Raw genomic sequence first — 18,393 nt, 5'->3', positions numbered from 1 at the left:
ATCATTGTTTTATAATTTAATTTTCATCACTTTTATTTTTTTGATGGGTAGGTGATATGTGAATTTTAGTTTAATAAAATTATATATTATAATTTAAATTTTAACTCAATTTTGTTAAACTACTAGCACCATTATTAGCATGAAACAATTTCACATTTATTTATTAGATACAGAATTAATTATATTATTTATTATAAATGTATTCTTTTTTATTTATATTTGATAATACAAAGTGAGATTATTATTAAAAATTTAGGTATCAATTGAATTAAAATAAAGATTTTAAAAATATTCGTATTCTTAAATTAAATTAAGTTGATAAACCTTACGTTGGTCTTTTTCTCCGCGTGTTTTATTGCATGCCATTGCTTTATCGTGTGGGGTATATTAAACGAAGTGTTAGGTAAAGCATGCCGCTGCTTACTCCATTTATGTTGGAATTTATTCATTATAAAGTATAATTTTTATATTAGTATAAATAATGTAGTATTTATTTATAATATTTTTTAGTATTTAATAATATATATATATCTTACAGATATAATTACTCTTGATAATACATGTTTTTTTAAAAAAAATTAACATTGTATTTAACCACTAAAATTACTTTATAAATTTTTTTATAAAGCATAATTATTTTTTGGTAAATACTATAAAGTAATACAGTGATGACAATGATGTGTGATGTCGGGGACTCATTATGACTAAGCTAATTGCAAATTTATTGTCCACCGCCGCGTTGGTTTGATTGTTACTTTGGTCTCTTTCCCTTGTAGTTTCCCAATGATTGTACAAAATCAAACTTAAATGGGCCACCCGAACAATTTTGACACTTAAGGAATTAATTAATGAGATTTTAAGGACTTAGTTTGGATGGATCGGGTAATTTACATTTAATTCATTTTGACTTATTTATATTCTAAGTTTTTGCGTGTAAAATTGAGAATGAATTATTAAATGTTAATTCTTAAATTTAAATTAGTTTAAAGTCAAATCATTTTAGGTTAGTTTAATGGTTTGTTTAATTTAAAAAATGATTTTGGTTAATTTAGAATTTGAATGGAGCAAAATTGTGGTAATATTATAAAAAATGTAATAACTGTTATTTATATTTAATTTTGAAGATTTTGTAATTTTTCAATTGTTATTTTTAATATAATCTTTGAATTAAATAGAGGCTTAATACAAAAATAAATATCTAAATTATGTGTCGAAAAACGTTTTAGTGTCTAATTTTTTTTGCTAAAAATATGTGTTTAACGTTTTTTCCGTTATCATTTTAAGTACCCGGATGTTAAAGCCGTTAAAAATCTCAGTTAAGTGACACATGTCACGTTCTTGTAATTTTGAGAATTTTTATTTAAATTTAAGAAAACTTAAAAAAAATTCAAATCTTAAAGACCCCTAAAACTTTTAAAATTTTAATTTTAATCCCTTTGCCACTGCCCGCGGCCACCAACGCCAATAATCGGTTGAACACTGAATGACGTGTGATCGACCAACCACCCATGACGAAAACTCTCATATTTTTGCAACCGATCGAACACCCAAAAACAGTGTAAATGAAATATTTACACCAACACAAATGACTGTCAATACTCGTACGGCTATGGAGACAACTCGTTTACCGTTGGAGCCCTCAGCAGTGATACCTTAACTTTTGACTCCTCCAATGGTAAAAACACAGCATTCCCTACATCCATTTATGGTTGTGGACGCAACAATCAAGGCAATTTCAGAAGCCCAAGTGCTGGACTTGTTGGCCTGGGAGGAGGACCATTGTCTCTGGTTTCTCAAATAAACACTCAAATTGATAACAGATTCTCCTACTGCTTGGTTCCTCGCTCTACAAGCTTCAGTAGTAAGCTTCTCTTCGGCAAAGAAGCTATAATATCTCGTCCCAGGGCTGTTTCAACTCCATTAATAACCAAAAGCTCTCCAACCTTCTACTTCCTTAGTCTTGAAGGTGTTAGCATTGGGGAGCAGACCGCGCAGCCAGATTCGAGCTGAAGATACTAGTTTTTTTACATTTGGTTTTTTATATTTATTATTTTTTTTATTATTTATTATTATTATTATTATTTATTATTAATTACAAGCCCAAATACAAACAATCCAGGCCCGTTTTACAATCAATTTGAACCAGGCCTGAGAAGCCTAAATTATTTTGGGGTTTCAATTAGGGTTTTCAAACCCTAGCTCCCAGCCGCCGTTTCCAGAAGCCCCACGCGCCGCCGCCTCATGTTTCCAGAAGAGCCCAGCTGCCACCTCCAGGTGTTCCACCCCGCTGTAGTCACGACACCACCGCCTCTTCGAAGACTCCAGAAACATCACGCCGGCCGTCCACGTCTCAGCTATGGGGTGAGTCACCATATAGTTTGGTGACTCACCGAAGTTTCCACTCTTTAACCAGTCCGAGAGGAGCGCCGTGGTGGCTATAAAAGCCACCGTTACCTGCAAAATAAAGAGGTCCACGGCAACCAAAAGAGAGCAACAAAAACAAAAAAAACAAAAAACAGAGAGCAAAGAACTACACCAACGATCCCAGAAAAATATAGACCGAAAGAAAAGAAGTTGGAATACTTACCATCATCGGAGGACTTCGAAGAGTCGCCTGAACCATTGTAGAACCGAAGATAAAACTTCGGTTTCGTTTAGATCTACGAAAATTGGTAAGACTTTATACGAGAAAAACCTTGGATTTAGGCTTAGAAAAATCGGGGTTTTGATTTAAGAGTATTTTGTATTTTCTTCCGGCCACCGTGAGTGGTGGCCGGCGGGGAGCGTCGGCGCCGGAGCAAGGCGGCCGGCCGGAGGCTTTAAGGAAAAAAAGAGAGAAAGAAAGAAAAGAAGAAAAATGAGAAATGGCCATTAGGGCCGGATGGTTATAGGGTATTTATACCCAATATGAAACGACGTCGTTTCATGGATATAACTGCGCGTTTTGGGTAAAAGGGTAAACCCCTTCCGCGGTGTTCCATGTTTGTAATCTTTACAAAATAGTCACCACCAGTTTTTTTTATTTATTTTAATTTGGCATTCAAATTTTAATGTATTATGTTTTAGTCATTAATCAGTAAATATTTATATATTTAGGATAAATATCATATTTAGTCCCTCATATTTTTATATTTAATATTTCAATCCCTAATAATTAATATAGGTTAAATCACACTGTTAGCACTCAAGTTTTATAATATTTCGAATTAGGACTCTAGTTTTATAATTTTACATTTTAATCATTAATTTTTATTTTTTACTATGATTTTTAATATTTTACATTTTAATACTATATTTTTATTTCCTTTTATTTTAATCATTATTTACAATATTTTTTTATTATTATTTTTTACTGCTTTAATTATTATTTCATTATTATTATTTTTATTATTTATATAAATAAATAAATATATATATATATAATAAATAATATTTGTTTATTTGTTAAAATCCTATATTTTATAAATTACTTTTAATAATCATATTTTAATATATATATTTTTTTCAATATTAAAAAAAGGACTGTCTTAAAGCACCTAGAAGTCCGTTTTCTGATATTTTTACTAAATATCCTATTTTTATAAATTATAATTGTTTTAATTATTTATTTATTAATATCAAAGAAAAGTGCTGTCTTAAGGCACCTAGAAGTCATTTTCTGATATTTCTAAATAAATAAATATTTTATTTATAAATATATAAATTAATATATATTTTTCATAATTATAATTTTAAAATAATAGGATTATAAATTAAAAATATTTTGAATTTTTAATTTCTAATAATATAGACAATTTATAATTAAAAAGTACCAATTTTGGGCGTTGTAGGGGTGCTAATCATTCCCTAAACGTAACCGACCACGAATCCCTTTTTATTATTAAAAAGAACGAATTTTTGGTTAAAACGCAGATCAATTTATCTTTTAATCAATGTTTTCTTAAAAGCTCTTTTAAAAGATAATTTTTAGGTATTCGACCTACCTGACCCAAAAAGTCGATGGCGACTCCCAAATCATTTTAAAAACATTTATTCACATCACTTTTCCCGCCAAATAAAAAAATTCGTGCCCGGACGAAAAACGGTTACGACAGCTTGGCGACTCCGCTGGGGACCATAATCTGGTCAAACTTTTAAAATCAATTATAAATTGTCTCTATTAGTTATAAATTAAAAATTCATATATTTAATTTATAATATTTTCTTTTCAAAATTTTTATATATACTTATTATTTTTATAGTATTTATATATATTATTTTATTTTATTTGCAAGTATTTTCATTATTTTTTTTTCTGTCAGAGGTTTGAACATTTCTCCTCACACACAACACTTGCATTGCATAACATAAAGCTCTATAATTGAGTTGGTCCCTTTTAAGTGGGAGTGAAATCGACGTCTTCGTGAGAATTTATTCTCCGTGTCAGACCTAGCAAGTAACTTTCGGGGTTCATATGCTCTATGTCTTCGTGAGAATTTATTCTCCGTGTCAGGTATAGAGAAATATGTCCCCTCGAATTGAACTCGATCCGTTTAAGTCTGTAATGGACTAGGATTGAGGGTTGACAGCCCAAGGGGGCATCAACAAGGACAGTTCGAGTACCTTTACTCCTAGAACTGAAACCCTGCATATATTAAACCTAGAAACTCTTCCGATCTGAAACCATGTCCGTAGGTGTACACAAAGGAGAAATAAAGCTCTAGCTTTTAATTTATTTAATTTATTATTTTTCTCTCTTAATAAATGCATGCGAACTAGTAATCATGTTGTTAGGTTAATTTTTCCAAACAAAGCATGGAACTAGAAAGCATGAAGTTATGAAATATTATATACCATGATAGGTAGAATATTTTCTTTTCATTAATTGGTACTTACCAATTTATTTATTTTCTTTCTCATTTTTATTTTTCATACATTTTGTTTTGTTTTAACTTGTTTATATTGATTTCTTTTGTTTTGTGCCTGCATTACATGATCATGGCATAACCAAAAGGTGTTGACTTAAAAGACTGTTCATCAAATTGGAAAGAAATCGTAAATGGACAAAAAGTTTTATGATCAAACAAAATATGATGCGGCCAAGGAAAGACATCCTGAAGAAACTACGAGGATCGAGGGAAGTTCTGTACATAGAGAACCGGTTATATTAATACCAAAATATTACATAAAGATCCTACCAGATTGATACCAAAAGAAGTCTACAGTAAGAATATCAGTCGGGACATTCAGAGTAGTGGAGGTTTTTATGAAGCTCAAGCATGTTATTTGAAGGACTTGAACGACCAAAACAAGAAATTGAGCACATAAATGAAAACCATGAATGAAAATTTTCAGAAGATCAGTCAAGCTTTTCAAAATGCTGGCCTAGGAAGTACCCCAGAAGAGTGGATCACAGGGGTCACCAAGCTGAAAAAGAAATGCAACATATATGAAGATCTTGTTCAAGAACTTCTTGGACAGAAAGGATCTCTTACAAGGGAAAATGAGCAACTCCGAGAAATGACACAGAAGATGAAAGAGAATGTCATGGAAGAAGTTGCAGTCCAGACAAGCAATATGGTTCTTAAATGATAGATTTAGCTGATTTTACAAGGAGATGAAGCAGACTGAAGACTCAACTTTTTGAGCATGAATGGAAACTAATTGGGCTTTGGAGAAGTTAGGAGTAAAAGATATCCTTATATGTAAAGTTTTGTTTGATGTACCGAAACTTTTGTGTTCAATGAAATCTGTTCTAAGATGATTACTCTTGAGTAAACACCTTTTCATACATGCATTTGCATTTTGCATCTTTGCATCTTTGCATTTTTCATTGTGCATTTATACTCTTATATTTGCTTTTGTATTATACAATTTGCATTGTTACATTCACATATTTACATTTGCATTTTTATGTTTGTATTTACATTTGCATATTTCCATAATTACATTTTATTTCAAACTATTTTACATACATTCAATCATGACAACGTGGAATAATTCGTGGAGAATTCCATGACAGAATCAAAGTGGAGTTAACTTGGTCTTCCTAAAGAAGGATAATAGCCATGAATGAGATTTTAGCAAGGGTTGGTAAAATTGAGAAACTACAAGAGCAATTTATCGAGACACAACAAAAGATGACTGATCAAGTGAAAAAATTCCAGAATGATTCAAAAGAACAACTGACCAAATTGATGGACCTGATGAATATTGTAATCCATGGAGAGAAACCTTTAGAGGATCCTGTTGTTAAAGATTTGAATGGGATTATGAATGATGTAGCTGATACAATGGAAACAAATGACCAAGACTTTGTCAGGGAATGTGGAAATTCGATAAATCTCCAAAAATCGGGTATGACCCCAGATAATGCGACAAAGATCAAGTTGAAGAGAATCATGGAAGAAATTTCAGTACCATTGAGGAAAGCTAAACAAAGCAAACAGTCACAAGGTCTTCAAGAAAGCAGAGTAAACAATTGTAATTTGACAGTGATGTCAGGGGAAATTCTACCCAAGTTTCCTTCAGTTTCATGCAACAAGTTATATCTTGAGTTACTCAAAGCCCAGATTATTACTCCATGTCGAGCTAAGCCTTTGTTGCTTCTATACCCGAGTTGGTATAATGAGAAACTCTCTTGTGATTATCATGCTGGAGCCCAAGGACACTCCATTGAAAAGTGTGGTCGCTTCAAACAACGAGTTCAAGACCTCTTGGTACAGGGAATCATAGAATTGGATGACCAGTCTGTTTTGGTCAAACAATCGAGAATTAAAAATCAAAATGGAGTTGGTAGTATCAAAACAAATAAAGTAAATGCTGCAGAAAATGAAGAAAATAAAGTACTTGAGCCAAAGATAAAACGTTCAATTCTCAATACTTCTCTGATTATAAATGATAAAAAAATAAAAGGAGAGGTAATTCGAGACTGGCCCATAGGTTTAAAAATGAATGGGAAATATGAAACTCTGAAGAAACCTCAAACGCATATATCAAATTTTTTGAAGACCAGTGAAAAGAGTCTGGATACAAAGAGTCTGGTGAATATTACTCCAATTACAGCCACAATATGTGTTCAGAATCAGGACAAGGCTGTCATCCTTAGTAAAAGTTGTTCTGAATCCAAAAATGAGCTCAATTACCAGCCAGAGAAGAAAAAGATGATGATGGAGACTGCTCAGAATAAAGTAAAGAGTTATGTATCTGAAGGCTTACCCAAAGAAGTTGACACAAAAGATAATCAAGAAATGGGGGGCAAATGAGGAAAATCTTAGACCAATTACACACCCAAAATTATTGGAATGATGGGGTAGGCTAAATAAACAAGTGGAAGTTGTTATCTACCACTGTAGTACTTTTCTATTTTCAGCATCCTGTTTAAACTTGTTTTTGTTCCTTTCTCCGCCTTTTGTGCAATAAATAAATTTGTGTTGCTTTTAAGGTTATGAGCATTCAGTCAATTTTGCAATCTTGCAGTTCTTTGAATATCAACTGGATTAAAAAGCTCTTCATGATTAGAGTTATAATCTTTGACAGAATATTAGGATTGAAAACCAGAAAAACAAGGACCATTGACCTTACCTCAGAAGAAATACACCTAAACACTATCCTAATACAAATATGAGACAACCTACTCCCATTGAAAAAAGGCTTGGTATTTTTATATAGGAGCGTACAACATGAGGTACCATTGGTGTATTACATTACAAAACCGACTAGAGTATTTTTCTATTGATGACGTCCGATGATGAACATAATTTTTACAAATAGATAAATCTAGTTTAAGTCAGTTGCTTGGGAATTGAACTCTAACGAAGAGATTTTCTGAATTCCACCAAAACACCTAGACTATAACAGGTTCTTCTTAACAAGATTAAGAAATTGGATTTGAACACCCATGTTATATTATTATACAATAAAGCTTGAATTGTCCCTCTAGAGCAATTGGTTAATCGCCCTGGGTTTATGGATAATATTCAACTAGTCTATTATACTATTATATGCAATAAAACTGTTCCTCTAGAGCAATTGGTTAATCGCCCCGGCTTTATGGATAAGTTTCAATTATCCTGATAAAGGTGATTATATTATTATATACAATAAAGCTGAATTCAGCTAGCCAAAGTGGCCAATGTGTTAACAAATGGACTAAGGGAGTTACGAAACACCTGTTGTAGTCAACTTCACACAAGCACTCAGAAATTTCATTTTTAGACCGATATTTTCGCACTACTTTGATTAGATGAGTCTAAATGAAAGATTCCAGAGAATTGAAATGGAAGGACTCTAGAAGGTCTAGTGATTGGCAATCCTAGTTGCGTCATTTTGTACGCATCCGGTTAAAATACCAAGTCCTCAAAGTGAGACATGTGACAAAGTTCACAAAGAACGAGAGATGAGTGATATCTTAAATAGATGTAACCATAGAAAATAGGAAGGCTATCCTGAAACCCAAACCAAATCTTGATACTTGTCAAAGAATTATAATTCTCAAACATTACAGAGTTGTTGATTCTTTTGATATTCTTTGAATTCATGCTTATGATTTGATTTTATTGTGAACCTATGATAGGCAACATTCTACAAAATTCTTTCATTCTTCGATAAAGAAAGGAGGAAAAATATTTTCAAACAGGACAGTATCAAATGGAGAAGGTCCTTGAAGCAAGTTGTTGCCTAATCTACCTCTATTGTAGAAAAAATACCAGAATGATGAAACACTTCACATTTTTTAAGGCAAGTGGTCCAAGAAGCTAGAAAGTCTGGAGAATTGAACTTGTGACACTCCCCTATGACATTATTAGCAGCTCATCAAGAAAGATTATCGTTTATCTCATGCTGAGGGCGATAAGCATCACCAGACAGATTATTTTCCCCAACCATCAATTCATGTTCTCTAGAAGATTACATCATAGAGCCATGAACAAGTCACTACCTGCACTCTGGTTATACCATGATACTGGCTCAAATCTTGATACATTATTGCTACTTCTTCTATGCCAAGATGATATCCATTATGTCCTTCAGAAGATTTCTGAATTTGAATTTGAGGACTTATGGAACAGAATAAGACATTGGAACAGAATCTACCCTTATAGGCCTTTTATATAGGGTAACATTGGTTACAGGATTCCAAAAGTTGAAGATGACCAGTTTTACTGTCAACTAAATCGTTCCATGATTCGAAAAGAGTGGGATATATTGGAGCAGCAGAAGAGACAGCTATCGTAGCAGTCATTGCAAGAAAATGCACCAACAAAAATCTTCTAGTTCATCATGATGATGTTTATTTCTTCCAGTAAGGTTGTTACGCTGAATGCCACTGAAAAAAAGGTCAAATTCGACAAATCTACTCATCAAATGCTCCAACCGATCATCATTCAGTTCTTGCTCATCTGTTTTCAAAAGTAAGTCAAGACAGTAAAAGGCAACTTCTGCATCATTGATCCCAGAGAAAAGAGACAGGACATTTATATCACTGGGGAACTTGTCTCTAGCAGCTCCTCATGTATAGTTTTTAGGGAAACCTAGAAGCATTTCCACCTCATTAGGTTTAAGTGGAACAATTTTATTCCTTCCAACCCATACCAGATTCTATTTTCAGCACTCATCAAGAACATACTTCTGGACACTCGAAGGTGGCTCATCGTCATAAGCTTCAAGAGCCTTACAGATCCTTTCTGTCAATTTGGCATTTCCTGTACATGTTTATAAACAGTTCAACTTTGTTCTTGGATCCTAGGAAGGCTATCATTTCTTTGTCAATGGAAAAATATCATGTATAGTGCGTGGAGAAAACAAGATAAGAGGAAATCTGTTCTCAATTGGTAGATTATGAATATAGCCCCTTTTCAGTGTAGCAGCATGAAAATGCTTCGAATCTACAAGTTCTGGCTCTACATCGAATAAATACTGTGATATTCCAGTCCAAACATTAACTGGAGCAAGTGCCACGTTCTCGTAGTAGAAATAAGGAGACCCAATAGCATCTTCTGGAAGTGTTCTTTGAGTTATCTGATTTGATTTGGTATGAACCCTAAAACCAATCATTAGATTTGAAAGATGAATTTGCTCATAGTAGAAATAAGGAGACCCAATAGCATCTTCTGGAAGTGTTCTTTGAGTTATCTGATCTGGTTCGGTAGGAACCCTAGAACCAATCATTGGAATTGAAAGATGAACTGCATGATCGTCTTCATTAAGAAGCTTATTTTCAAGCTTCCTTTGTTTCTTCCTTTTCAAAAATCATAGCCCAAGTTTCGCCTTTGCTTGTAATTGGGATCATTGCATAATGACTTCCCATCTTCTACCATAAGAAGTGCGTCAGTAGCCTTAGCCATTTGATCAACACATATAAAATCTGTCAAATTTGCAATTGATGAATCTGGATTACATCTCTCCATGGCTATTGAAGTTTCAGCTTCTGAGTACTCCATTTTCGTCAAGTATAACAGTTTATTCTCCTCATCAGAATCAGAATTCAGGATTTCCTCGATATCAGAAGAACTATCAGTATCTGTGAAATCATTCTAAAAGATTGCTTCATAATCAGATGAGTTGTTATCAGAATTAACATGTTGCATGGGTGAGGATTTTTGATAAGCTGGTACCACTGTATATGTAGTCTTGCTATTGCATCAGATTACTGTTCGTATAAATTGGTTTCTCTCCCACAGAAAAGTATATTTCAGAGATGGCCTTCACTGAAAGATGATAAGCCATTGTGTCAGTCTGGAACATATTACCAAGCTATTTTTACCACTCTGTCCGATTAAGATCTCTCCAGATTCAAAAATGGTCACCTCATTCAAAAGACACATATCTCAGTCATTTCCGTCAGATTGATTGAGCACTTCTTAAGTTTGTGACAATATGAAGAGATTTCCTCAAGTTACTTAACAACTGTTGTTTAGTGACACCAGAATAAGAGTATTCAAGATAAACATATTTGAGGCATGAATAAAGCTATAAGTACCCACAATAGTACATTGTCAAAATTAAACCTCGTGGGGATCACAGTATTGAAATCAAACAAACATTAGAAGTAAGCATTACAGTTTAGAAGGTTGGGGGCATTCTAAAGGTCCAATTCAGACAGATTCATGCGGGACATCTTGAAAACCCATTTCAAACATAAATAGAATAGTAGGGCATTTTGGGTATTCTTAGAGGCTTATTTCAACCAGAAATAGAATGTTGGGACATTTTGAAGGTTACTTCAGACAGATCCATATGGGGCATTTTGAAGTCTCAGATTAACAAGAAGCAAATATTGGGGCATGCTGAAAGCCCCTTTCAAATAGAATCAGGAATATTGATGTATTTTGAACGTTTGTATTAGCAAATGTTGGGGCATATCGAAAGCCCATTTCAGACAGAAATGATTCATGTGGGGCATTCTGAGGGCCCATGCTAGTATGAATATTTGGGCATTTTGAAAGCTCACATTAACAAGAAACCAATGTTGGGGTATGCTGAAAGCCCCTTTCAATCAGAATTAGGACTGTTGATGCATCTTTTCAGCAATGCTGGGACATGCTGAAGGCCCATATCATCATGTGTTAAAGATCATTGATTTGAGAAAATATTTCCAATGAGACAGAAAGATATGAAGAATAAATATGATAAAATAGTGACAGTCGAGCTGACTATATTGCTTCGTTCATCAGGCAGTTGCATTAGAATCTTGTTGTTAAATAAATATTTACTCAGCAAGTATGGTTTCAAGTACCCAATCTTCTTAACCATATATCACATGACAGCGTGTTCTTTGTTAAGCTACATCATGGTTGCATGAATAAAGATGGTCCCCAAAGAGACTATTCGATCTAGGATTCAGTTCCTCAAAATCTCAGCTTTGAATTTTGTATTCCGTGTGTCGGTGATGATTAGAAATATTTCTTTGAGATTCCTGGCAGTTAATTTCAACCATATTATTGAGGTTACGAAGCTGTTTTTCACATCAGTTGTTGTTTACTTGATGACATTGAATAAAGAGGCCCGGCTTATGTTATTCTTATTCCCATTGTTACTGGTGTTATCATTGCTAGCCAGGGTGAACTGAGTTTTTATCTATTTTGGTTTTATCATGGGTGTTTCATCCCTAGTGGCAAGAATTCCATGAACCTCTTTCTGTACATGGCTCCTATAGTTGAAGTGTTTCTAGTTTCTACAATGCTCATTACAGAAGAAAACGTGATCAATATTACATTTTGCCTTTGCCCAAGATGAAAATGTGATTAGTTGGTATTTCCTATTCAATTCGACACTAGCACATTTTGTGAATTTGACCAACTTTTTTGTCATACTAACATCACACTTGAATCCCCACTGAGTTTTGTTCTCAAATGGTCTTGTGACATCATACAAAAATTTTGAACACCATGCAAAGAGCTTCAATGATTAAGAAATCTTGGCAGAAGCCATAAAAAAAAGGATGAATGTGTTGTCAAATGCTTTACGAACATCTGAGCTGAAACCACATGAGATGAAAAATATGTTATCAAATGTTTTACGAACCAATTATTCTGATGTTGAACCAATGTTGTGATCATATGGTTTCCATTTTTGATCCAAGATGAAGTTTGTCTTTTTCAACTTCAAGATTATAAGATGAGATATGATGAAGATTTCTTTCCGCAGATGGAGAGCTGAAATTTTAACCACAAGAAACTAGTTAAATGACAGGTTGTGGTTAATCATCTCGACATGATATGGTCCAAGTTGCTTTGTTCGAGAACCAATTAAATGTGGAGACATGAAAGGAATTGAGATAAATTCTCCTTATGATGTGTTTCAAGAGTCAAATCAGAACAGACTCTACTCCCCTAATTAATCCCTGCTGAGTCAGGCATATCTACATCTACACTCTTCAAAGATGATAGATTCTATTTTTAAAGATGACAGATTCTCTTTTCAAAGATGAAAGCTTTATCGGATTTCTACACAACTCCAAGCAAATAAAAGTTGGTTTTATCCAAGACAAAATGGGGCATCAAGGTCATAGTTCTGACTACGATAAGAGTTCCACAAATGAAATAATTCTTCTGAGACTTTCATGAAGAAAAGAAGACATAAAGATACAAGTTGATCAGATGGTTCTTCAGAAATGCAAGTTTGATAGCATAAGTTGCTACACTAATATCCAGAGGTGACCCTGGTAATAAATGATGAAGTGGAGGAAAACCGAGTTCACCATTTTGAAGTCAAATGAAGATTGCATCAACATTCATGCATCATATTTAGACATTTGAAAAATAGGAGCATTTTCATTCATTTTATCCATGTTGAATATTTGACAGGAATTTCAAAGATTTTAGCAAAGTTCAAATCCATCATTCAATGGATCAACATTTCAGGTCGAGTTCATAATGAGAAGAACTCATTTGAAGAAGGAAGAAGAAGTTCATAATGAGAAGAACTTGTTCAACTTTTCGCTTGAATTCATCATTTGATGGATCAACATTACCAGGTCGAGTTCATAATGAGAAGAACTCATCTGAAGAAGGAAGAAGAAGTTCATAATGAGAAGAACTTGTTCAACTTTTCGCTTGAATTCATCATTTGATGGATCAGCATTACCAGGTCAAGTTCATAATGAGAAGAACTCATCTGAAGAAGGAAGAAGAAGTTCATAATGAGAAGAACTTGTTCAACTTTTCGCTTGAATTCATCATTCGATGGATCAGCATTTCCAGGTCGAATTCATAATGAGAAGAACTCATCTGAAGAAGGAAGAAGAAGTTCATAATGAGAAGAACTTGTTCAACTTTTCGCTTGAATTCATCATTCGATGGATCATCATTACCATGTCGAGTTCATAATGAGAATAACTCATCTGAAGAAGGAAGAAGAAGTTCATAATGAGAAGAACTTGTTCAATCTTTTGCATGATTCTATCACAGAAAGAGATAGGTCAGCATCAACATTTCCAGATTACATCACAAAAGGAGACAAATTATCATCCCCAGTGGAAAAGTTCATAATGAGAAGAACTAATCCCAAAGAAGATTTTGTTCAACATTACCATCATAATCAAATGAAGTCAAATGAAAAAAACTTATTGTTTTTTCGTCTTTGCCCTATTCTTGTTAATACAAGAATGAACAAAGAGGGGCAGCTGAAGACACTAGTTTTTTTTACATTTGGTTTTTTATATTTATTATTATTATTATTATTATTATTATTATTATTATTATTATTATTATTATTATTTATTATTAATTACAAGCCCAAATACAAACAATCCAGGCCCGTTTTACAACCAATTTGAACCAAGCCCGAGAAGCCCAAATTATTTTGGGGTTTCAACTAGGGTTTTCAAACCCTAGCTCCCAGCCGTCGTTTCCAGAAGCCCCGCGCGGCGCCGCCTCATGTTTCCAGAAGAGCCCAACTGCCACCTCCAGGTGTTCCACCCCTCTGTAGCCACGACACCACCGCCTCTTCGAAGACTCCAGAAACATCACGTCGGCCGTCCACGTCTCAGCTATGGGGTGAGTCACCACATAGTTTGGTGACTCACCGAAGTTTCCACTCTTTAACCAGTCCGAGAGGAGCGCCGTGGTGGCTATAAAAGCCACCGTTACCTGCAAAATAAAGAGGTCCACGGCAACCAACAGAGAGCAACAAAACAAAAACAAAAACAGAGAGCAAAGAACTACACCAACGATCTCAGAAAAATACAGACCGAAAGAAAAGAAGTTGGAATACTTACCATCATCGGAGGACTTCGAAGAGTCGCCTGAACCATTGTAAAACCGAAGATAAAACTTCGGTTTCGTTTAGATCTACGAAAATTGGTAAGACTTTATGCGAGAACAACCTTGGATTTAGGCTTAGAAAAATCGGGGCTTTGATTTAAGAGTATTTTGTATTTTCCGGCCACCGTGAGTGGTGGTCGGCGGGGAGCGTCGGCACCGGAGCAAGGCGGTCGGTCGGAGGCTTTAAGAAAAAAAAAGAGAAAAATTTTCTCTCTCAGATTAGAGAGAGAGAAAGAAAAGAAGAAAAATGAGAAATGGCCCTTAGGGCCGGATGGTTATAGGGTATTTATACCCAATATGAAACGACGCCGTTTCATGGATATAACTGCGCGTTTTGGGTAAAAGAGTAAACCCCTTCCGCAGTGTTCCATGTTTGTAATCTTTACAAAATAGTCACCACCAGTTATTTTTATTTATTTTAATTTGGCATTCAAATTTTAATGTATTATGTTTTAGTCATTAATCAGTAAATATTTATATATTTAGGATAAATATCATATTTAGTCCCTCATATTTTTATATTTAATATTTCAATCCCTAATAATTAATATAGGTTAAATCACACTGTTAGCACTCAAGTTTTATAATATTTCGAATTAGGACTCTAGTTTTATAATTTTACATTTTAATCATTAATTTTTATTTTTTACTATGATTTTTAATATTTTACATTTTAATACTATATTTTTATTTCCTTTTATTTTAATCATTATTTACAATATTTTATTATTATTATTTTTTACTGCTTTAATTATTATTTCATTATTATTATTTTTATTATTTATATAAATAAATAAATATATATATATATAATAAATAATATTTGTTTATTTGTTAAAATCCTATATTTTATAAATTACTTTTAATAATCATATTTTAATATATATATATATTTTTTCAATATTAAGAAAAGGACTGTCTTAAAGCACCTAGAAGTCCGTTTTCTGATATTTTTACTAAATATCCTATTTTTATAAATTATAATTGTTTTAATTATCTATTTATTAATATCAAAGAAAAGAGCTGTCTTAAGGCACCTAGAAGTCCTTTTCTGATATTTCTAAATAAATAAATATTTTATTTATAAATATATAAATTAATATATATTTTTCATAATTATAATTTTAAAATAATAGGATTATAAATTAAAAATATTTTGAATTTTTAATTTCTAATAATAGAGACAATTTATAATTAAAAAGTACCAATTTTGGGCGTTGTAGGGGTGCTAATCCTTCCCTAAACGTAACCGACCACGAATCCCTTTTTATTATTAAAAAGAACGAATTTTTGGTTAAAACGCAGATCAGTTTATCTTTTAATCAATGTTTTCTTAAAAGCTCTTTTAAAAGATAATTTTTATGTATTCGACCTACTTGACCCAAAAAGTCGATGGCGACTCCCAAATCATTTTAAAAATATTTATTCACATCACTTTTCCCGCCAAATAAAACAATTCGTGCCCGGATGAAAAACGGTTACGACACGAGCCAAGGGAATATCATAATCGATTCGGGAACAACACTCACGCTCTTGGAATCAAATTTTTATAACAGCTTAGAGACTATAGTGAAAGACACAATTGGAGCAGATCCTGTGCAAGATCCTTCAGGAACATTTAGCTTGTGTTATGGGGCAGAAACTAATATCAACGTTCACGAAATGGTATTATCATTTCAGTGGTGCTGACCTTCACTTGCAACCTGTCAAAACATTTCGGAGCAATGGGGACTTAATGTGTATGCTGATAGTTCCAAGTGAGTCCTTATCTATCTTTGGAAACAATGCGCAAATAAATTTCCAGATTGAGTACGATCTTCAGAAGAGAACTGTCTCCTTTGCTCCAACAGATGGAACCAAACAATAAGTTCGTTAGACTTGGACAGTAACCACAAAAAGACAATCACGACGCAGCTTTAGGCGCTATTTAAATTCCTGAATAGCTTATATAGGTTTCTTGCTTGCTTGTAAGATCCTTGTTTTTCCAGATGGTAACATGAAAACTACATGTAAGATGATATTAATTATGACTAATTGGTTCCTTCCTAAATGTTGCATCTCAACTATTTCCTTAAACCTTTGTGTGAAAGAGAGATAAAGTTACTCTGTTGTAGTTTGTTTTGTGTTGTTTCAAGACGGTTTTTGGTTTGGCTTTTCTTTACACGATTGGTTTGTGTACGGCTTAACTGAGAAGAAAGTTTTCGATAATTTCTAAGGAGTATTCAAAGGATACTGAATATCTATGTTGAGATTTTGATAAACCAAATATCACAAAAGTTTTTATAAATTCTCTTCAATAAGAAGTATGAAATGTGAATTAGTACAACGATAAATTTAAAAAAACGTAAAGAAGTTAAAATAAATTTATTTATTAACAAAAAATGAGAGAAAAAAAGTAAATTTAAAAGAAGAATTGCCATTTGAGAACGGCCTCTCATTGGACTGGACACATAAAATTTATGTCCACAACGTCTAAAATGGTGAAAATGATTCCATTTGAGAAGGATTTATCGTTGGATTGAACACATGAGGTTTATGTCCACGTCTAAAATGGTAAAAATGGTCTCTTTGAAAACAATTTGGTTAAATTATATAAATAATCATAAAATTATAAATAAATTTCTTTTTTCAACACTAAAATTTTAAAGATAACAAAATGATCACTAATGTTACTTTTTTTTTTTGTAATCAACTGATCTCTCACTAATTAATAATCGTTATCATAGTCACATGAGTCTAATATAACACATTTGAGTGACTGAGTTGACACCCTTTGAGGTGCTTTATACGCTGAAAATATAATTAACAATCAATCGTATGGTTAAGTAGAGATTTCAATTTAAAAATATATAGTTCATCCAAAAATTTATCACAAATCAACTGATATTCTAAATTTTAAAAAAATATCTTCAATTTTCTATCTAAAATAACTAGTTTTACTCCACCTATGTTTATATTATAATGTGAGCTAAGTGTTACTAAAATCATTTTTCTTCTAAATATGCTTATTATGTATATATATTTTTTTGGATAAGTAAAAATTTTATTATCCAAGCAAACGTTCAATACAACACCCAATCAAGGATCAAGAAGCTATGTACAACAAAAATAGTTAACCTATACCCCAATCATTTTCTTCTAAATAAGCTTATTATGTATTTTTTTTTTTTGGATAAGTAAGCTTTTATTTCCAAAAGAGCAATGTTGCTACAACAAACATCCCTAAAGGGAGAACCAAATACTAACAACAAAAATGGTTAGTCAATGCCCCAATAATAGCATAGAATACAATTAACATTATCAAATTCTATTGATATTTTTGCCTCTAAATTGTATTCGGACCAGCTCTTTGATGGAAGACAGAACTTGATCGACTTCTCTGGAGCCACGATGGTAGATTCTTCTATTTCTCTCCTCCCATATCAAGTAGATGAACGAAGTCCAAGCTAGTTTCAAGATTGTAGTAAGAAGGGATTTACCTTTCCATTCTTTACTAGCCCATCAAATCTTTTCTTCCCATGTCATGTGTGGAACATGCAGTTGAGAAAGATTAAGAATGGAGCTCCAAAGTGATTTAGCAAAGCTGCATTCAGAAAATAAATGGTCCCTAGTTTCATTAGTCTCATTACATAGCACACATCTACAATCATTG

The 18,393-nt window shown here is 33.0% G+C and overlaps 1 pseudogene; it reads left to right on the top strand.

The window, feature by feature from the left end:
• Positions 1-1,572: 1,572 nt before the first annotated feature.
• Positions 1,573-16,608, top strand: LOC120161458 (annotated as a pseudogene).
• The last annotated feature ends 1,785 nt before the right edge of the window (positions 16,609-18,393 follow it).

The sequence above is a fragment of the Hibiscus syriacus genome, unplaced genomic scaffold, assembly GCF_006381635.1.
Source record: "Hibiscus syriacus cultivar Baekdansim isolate YM2019G1 unplaced genomic scaffold, ASM638163v2 tig00111402_pilon, whole genome shotgun sequence".
NCBI lineage: Eukaryota > Viridiplantae > Streptophyta > Magnoliopsida > Malvales > Malvaceae > Hibiscus > Hibiscus syriacus.
The sequence above is the reverse complement of the archived record's forward strand: the minus strand, read 5'-3'. Positions and strand labels throughout refer to the sequence as shown.